Here is a 6,881-nt window from a genome sequence, read left to right as displayed (position 1 = left end):
AGTGTACATTCGAAACGCTTGCATCAAGCGCTCAGCAAAGGCTCCAGGGCTTTCATCTATTTTCTGGAGAACTTCACTGACTTTAGACATAATAATGGGCTTCTTGCCTGCTTCTTTCATCCCTTATAAGATTGCCTGCCTGTATTCTGGTAGATGCTATTTGGAAATCTGAGAATTGGGGTTCCATTTTGGATCTGTTGCAGGAAAACGGGCTTTTATCCACTCTTCTCTATTTACAGTTCCCTGAGGAACTTTTCCTTCTACATTTCTAGCATGATGCAGGAAACGGCTTCTCTTAGTTGTGAAGAGGGACAGTAAAAACTGCTGACAGTCTGCATAGGTAGGCTGATGCATAGCCATAATGCTGGTTAGCAGATTTGTCATTGGGGCAGGATTATCAGAAAATGCAACAGTAGGAGTTTTCCAGTTTACTACATCACTAGATCCGGTGGTATAACCGGATGCGCAGGCTGGGCCCACCAACCTTGCCAGCCTAAGAGAAGGAAAACTCTAACATCAAACCTGGGCAGATAGAGCTCGTTAATGTAACACCTACCACCTGGAGGACTCGCTGCCGGCGTCCCGGCTTACTGGGCCATGGCAGATGACCCCCAGGTGAAAGGGTGGAGCCAGTACCACGCACACTGGGCTTCACCTAAAAAATTCCTCTGCGCAGGCCTATATGCGAAGGGCATATCCACATACACAACCCACAACGCATCAAGTCCTGCAGCGATGGGCAAGGGGTGAAACGGCAGGTGGAAGGTGCCACTGGAAGCCGCAGTCCCGATCCTGCATGTAGGCGGTTCAGGGTATTGGTCGCCTGATGCTAACCCAGAGACGAAAGCATTTTTCGGCAGCACCCTGAACGACCAAGCAGCCTTATCTAGGGACAGCACTGCTTGCTCCACACGGAGAGGGGCCCAGAAAAGGTGGCCTAAACAAAGCTCGTCTCCTCCACACCAGTTGGCTAGCCGCGGTCAACGGGCATCCTTACTTGCGGTCAAAAAATAACAACAAAGAAAAGGCATGCACCTGCCTCACAAAGTGTGCAAAGACTAAAGCTTGCGTGTTGGAACATCAGAACCATGCTTGACACAGTAGACAGTGGTCGCCATGAACGACGCCCTGCTCTAGTTGCCCACGAACTTCTCAGGTTGAATATCGACATAGCAGCTCTCAGTGAGGTCCGTTTCCCTGAGGAAGGTAGTCTTCAAGAACACGGTGCTGGCTATACCCTCTACTGGTCAGGTAAGTCAAAGGCTGAGAGCCGCCTTTCTGGCATTGGCTTCATGGTCAGGAACTCCATTGCCTCCAAACTCGAAAACCTGCCAACAGGTCACTCAGATCGCATCATGTCCATGCGCCTCCCACTTCAAAACAAGCAGCATGCAACACCCTTCAGTGTGTATGCCCCAACCCTTCAAGCAGATCCTGCAGAAAAGAACAAGTTCTATGCTAATGTACACAACCTCGTACGGAAGACCCCTACAGAGGACAAGGTGATCATCCTTGGCGACTTCAATGCCAGAGTAGGTAAAGACTCAGAAGCCTGGAAAGGAGTACTTGGCAAACACGGCATTGGCAACTGCAATGACAATGGGCGCCTCCTGCTAGAATTCTGCATGGAGCACCAACTCACCATCACCAACACTATCTTCCAGCAGAAGAACAGTCTGAAGACAACCTGGATGCACCCACGGTCCAAGCACTGGCACCTTATCGACTACATTCTGGTGCGCCAGAGAGACCTTCGAGATGTCTTACACACCTGAGTAATGCCCAGTGCAGAATGTCATATAGATCATTGTCTTGTACGCTGCAATCTCCGTCTTCACTTTAAACCCACACCCAGGAGAGGAGGTATCCCTCGGAGGAAGTTTCAGGTTGGCAGTCTCCAGTTAAAGTTAAAGCTGCCTTCCAGGCAAAACTCCAGTCAAGAATTGAGGACCCCAGTTGCCCCACAGACCCTTCTCCAGAAGCACTCTGGGAACACCTAAAAACTACCGTCCTGCAGATCTCTGAAGAAGTCCTCGGGTTCTCCACAAGGAAGAACAAGGACTGGTTTGATGAGAACAATTAAGAGATCCAAGATTTACTGGCGAAAAAGAGATCTGCCTGCCAAGCACATCTTGCTCAGCCCTCCTGTCCTGGGAAAAAAGCAACCTTTCGCGCTGCATGTAGCAACGTCCAGCGCAAGCTTCGAGACATTCAGAACAAGTGGTGGACCAAGCTTGCAGAGAGAACCCAGCTGTGTGCAGACACTGGTGATTTAAGAGGGTTCTACGAAGCCCTGAAGGCAGTATATGGTCCATCATATCAGACTCAGAGTCCCTTGCGTAGTGCAGACGGCCAAGTGCTCCTCACAGACAAGGCATCCATATTGAACCGGTGGTCGGAGTATTTTCAGGTTCTCTTCAGTGCCAACCGCGTAGTTCAAGATTCAGCAATTCACCTCACCACACTTCAACCAGTGAAAACAGAGTTGGATGAGATCCCCACTCTAGAAGAGACTGTTAAAGCCGTCAAGCAACTGAAAAGTGGCAAGGCAGCAGGAGTTGATGGAATTCCACCAGAGATCTGGAAGCATGGGGGCACAGTACTACATAGCTCACTTCACAAAGTACTTGTCACCTGCTGGGAACAAGGCAAATTACCACAGGACTTTCGCGATGCAATCATCATCACCCTATACAAGAACAAAGGGGAAAAGTCAGACTGCTCCAACTACCAGGGGATAACCCTGCTCTCCATCGCAGGCAAAATCCTTGCCAGAATACTCCTGAACAGACTGGTGCCCGCCATTGCAGAAGAACTCCTCCCAGAGAGCCAGTGCGGCTTCAGAGCTAACAGGAGCACCACCGACATGGTATTTGTTCTCAGGCAGCTCCAAGAGAAATGCAGGGAACAAAACAAGGCTCTGTATGTGACTTTTGTCGACCTTACCAAAGCTTTCGATACCGTTAGCAGGAAAGTCCTGTGGCAAATCTTGGAACGTTTAGGATGTCCCCCAAGATTCCTCAGCATGATCATCCAGCTACACGAAGACCAACGAGGCCAAGTCAGACACTGCAATGACCTCTCGGAGACCTTCCCAATAGGCACAGGTGTAAAGCAAGGCTGCATTCTCGCGCCAACTCTCTTTACGATCTTCTTTAGCATGATGCTTCAAAGAGCCGCAGTAGATCTAGATGATGACGATGGTGTCTACATCCGCTATCGCACTGATGGCAGCCTGTTCAACCTGAGGCGACTAAAGGCCCACTCCAAGACAATGGAAAAACTCATCCGAGAGCTACTGTTTGCTGATGATGCTGCACTCGTCTCCCACTCGGTATCAGCTCTGCAGCATATGACGTCCTGCTTTGCAGAGGCTGCCAAGCTATTCGGCCTAGAAGTTAGTCTGAAGAAGACAGAAGTTCTCCACCAGCCTGCACCCCAGGAAGATTATCACCCTCCCTGCATCACTGTGGGTGAATCAGTTCTGAAGACAGTCCAGCAGTTCAGCTACCTGGGGTGCATCATCTCCTCAGATGCTAAGATCGACAAGGAGATCGACAACAGGCTGGCAAAGGCAAACCGTGCCTTTGGCCGACTGCACAAGAGTGCGGAGCAACAAGCATCTGAAAAAAGGCACAAAGATCAATGTTTACAAAGCGGTTGTGATGACAACCCTCATCTACGGCTCCGAATCGTGGGTTTTATACCGTCATCACCTGCGACTCCTTGAGCGCTTTCATCAGCGCTGCCTTCGCACCATCCTCAACATCCACTGGAGTGACTTTGTGACCAACACTGAAGTTCTCAAGCGGGCGGAGGTTACCAGCATCGAGGCACTGCTGTTGAAGACGCAGCTGCGCTGGGCAGGGCATATTTCTAGGATGGAAAACCACCGCCTTCCCAAGATTGCCCTGTATGGCGAACTCTCCACCGGCCATCGAAATAGAGGGGCACCAAAGAAGAGGTACAAGGACTCCTTGAAGAAATCCCTTGGCACCTGTCGCATCAACCATCACCAGTGGTCTGACCTAGCCTCAGATCGCAAAGCATGGAGGCACACCATCCACCAGGCTGTCTCTTCTTTTGAGAACGCACGCATAGCTGGTCTTGAGGACAAAAAGAGATTGAGGAAGAATCGCACTGCTACAGCACCAACCCTAAATCAGACTTTTCCCTCCAGGCACTGTGGCCGGACCTGCCTGTCCCGCATTGGTCTTGTCAGCCACCAGCGAGCCTGCAGCAGACGTGGACTATTGCACCCTTCTTAAATCTTCGTTCGTTCGCGAAGCCAAGCCGAGAGAGAGAGAGAGACATCACTAGAAGTGAAGGGCACGTACATGTATCGGGTCTCAATGCCAGGGCCAGGCTGTTGAGGGATATGCATTTCCCAAAGGGGAGCTAGCAGTGAGATCTCTGTGCCAGATGTAAAACCTGGAAAAGTTGAGGGGAAGGCCGTGGAAGAGCTGGAAGTTTGCTCAGTACTGGATGAGAGTTCTGTATTGAGGGGAGGCTCGGGAGGCGAACTAAAACTTGCAGCCAACCTCTGACTATTAAACACAGGCGTAAAGTAACGAGGAGCTGTTGTAATAAATGGTTGCTCTTAAAACAGCTGCTGAAACGAATTTAGAGTTTGCGGGGGGGGGGGGTAGGTCTCCCTTTTCAAGCTCTAGCTCCCTCATTCATCTCTATTTTCTGGCTCTTTACATCAAAGGATTTTAGAGCGCCCTTGGCTGGCTGCGCTTGATCCTGGCCGTCAACACCTCCTCCTTCTGCTGCCCCAGGGCCTCCTTCAGCTGGCTGCATTGGGGGAGAGAGAGGGGTACATTGGAACATATGGTGGTGGACTAGCCAAGGAGTCTTTGGGATCGGCATCTAACACTGGAGGCTTTTCCTTCTTTGAAGCGATTGTTGTTTTTATTAAAACATCCCAGCGCGAAGCCATAACTTGACTTGCAGCTTTATCAGCGGCCCTCTGAGCCCATCTTTTCTTCATGCCCTGTAACTTCTGTGGCCTGTAAGACTTCTGCACCATTGCTGCTCAACTATCGATGTAGGGAAACTGACTTTCACGAGTCAGGGACTGTACCACGCTCTTTTAAACTCGGTGAACCAAGCCTTGGTCAAAGCTACCCTCATTCTACATGTAAGGCCACCCAATCTTTCTGACATAACGCTTTCAGAGTTTCAGGAGTCAGTTTGACTCCATAATCATCACAGAAATGTTCCTTAAAGTTCTTACACATGTATTCTAGCGGAGTTTTTTACTGAATTGTCTAAACGCCTGGCACCAGACGTTTAGACAAGACACTTCTAGGGAGAACAGAAAAATGGCAGCTGCCATTAAAGGGTCTGGACAGCTAGGAAGCCCTGGGGATTTTCACTTCCTCTCGTTCATGACCCAGTGAGGTCGCCCTACTGGGAAATGCACTAATAGAGGGTCCACTTTCGCTTAGAGGCTTTTGCCTCCTCTCATTCATACACACACGCACACCACAGAAATCCTCCGAGATCCTAGCCTTTGTGCTTCAGTGCCGGAGCGGAGCCTACTGAACAGGGTTTAAGGGGTGATCAGACCCTTTTTCTCTCTCAAGAAGAGGTAATCCAGATTCCCAGACAGTTCATTCTCACAATCCTGAAGATCTTCTGATTCCTTGCACACGTTGGTTTAACCAGGCGTGGGATCTTGGTTGGCAGACCGGGCACTCTCCCCCACCGGGGCGAAGAGAGTTGGACTCGATCAAAAATGTGACCGTGGTGCCTAGTCCGATCTTCCTGCCACGAGGGTGGAAGGCAGATGGTTATGCAGCCACTCCAAGTGGAAGGAAAGATCCTATCCTGTTATTTCTCAGCCAATGCACCAGGTTAATGTAGCAGAAAAATAACGGAGTCCGCACAAAATAACTGATATGAAGTGAGGTTTTTACTTAGGCGCCAAAAGCAGAGTTCAGTGAAGCATGGTAGACCCCAAATACTGAACTGAATCCTATAATACAGAGACAGTCTTAAGCGCAAAGCAAGCAGTGCAGGCGCATAAGCTTATCTGATTGCAACATCCCCCTCACTGCTCTTCTAGTAAAATTCCATGGCTAGGCCCCTCTTTTTTATCTGCTTCAGACAGATGCCTTCAATGAGGCCCCTGTCTCTTATCTAATACACAACTTGAATCCACACTCACTGGGGCTGTCTGGCCTCTAATGGACAGTTACATCAGACGCCCTGGTTTTGAAGGCAGAAGCATGCTTTCATTCATTACAGAGGTATTAATTAATTATTCAGGGGTTCCCCTTCAATGACAACATTTATTCCTGTGAGCGCCTGTGGAATCTGAGGCCTAAGATAGAGCATTGTTTTGGACAAGCCTTTGTCAGTAACGTATCCCCACTCTTTCTGCTGCTTGCAATTTTAACATTATAATAATCTCTCATATAACATTAACATTATATATATATAAAGGTAGTCCCCTGTGCAAGCAACAGTCGTTTTCGACTCTGGGGTGACGTTGCTTTTCACAATGTTTTCACGGCAGACTTTTGATGGGGTAGTTTGCCATTGCATTCCCCAGTCATCTACACTTTCCCCCCAGCAAGCTGGGGACTCATTTTACCAACCTCGGAAGGATGGAAGTCAACCTCGAGCCGGCTAACTGAAAACCCAGCTTCCGCTTATATATAAGAGCCCCATTGCGCAGAGTGGTAAAGCTGCAGATCTCTCTCTCTCTCTCTCTCTCTAGTGTGTGTGTGTGTGTGTGTGCATGCGCATGTGTGTAGATCCAGGTGGGCAGCCATACTGGCCTGAAGCGATAGGACGAAGTAGGAGACCAGGAGCACCTTTAAGATCAAGTAAGTTTTATTCAGAAAGTACGCTTTCGTATGCATGTATAC

Source organism: Heteronotia binoei, chromosome 21, assembly GCF_032191835.1.
Source record: "Heteronotia binoei isolate CCM8104 ecotype False Entrance Well chromosome 21, APGP_CSIRO_Hbin_v1, whole genome shotgun sequence".
Lineage (NCBI taxonomy): Eukaryota > Metazoa > Chordata > Lepidosauria > Squamata > Gekkonidae > Heteronotia > Heteronotia binoei.
The sequence above is the reverse complement of the archived record's forward strand: the minus strand, read 5'-3'. Positions refer to the sequence as shown.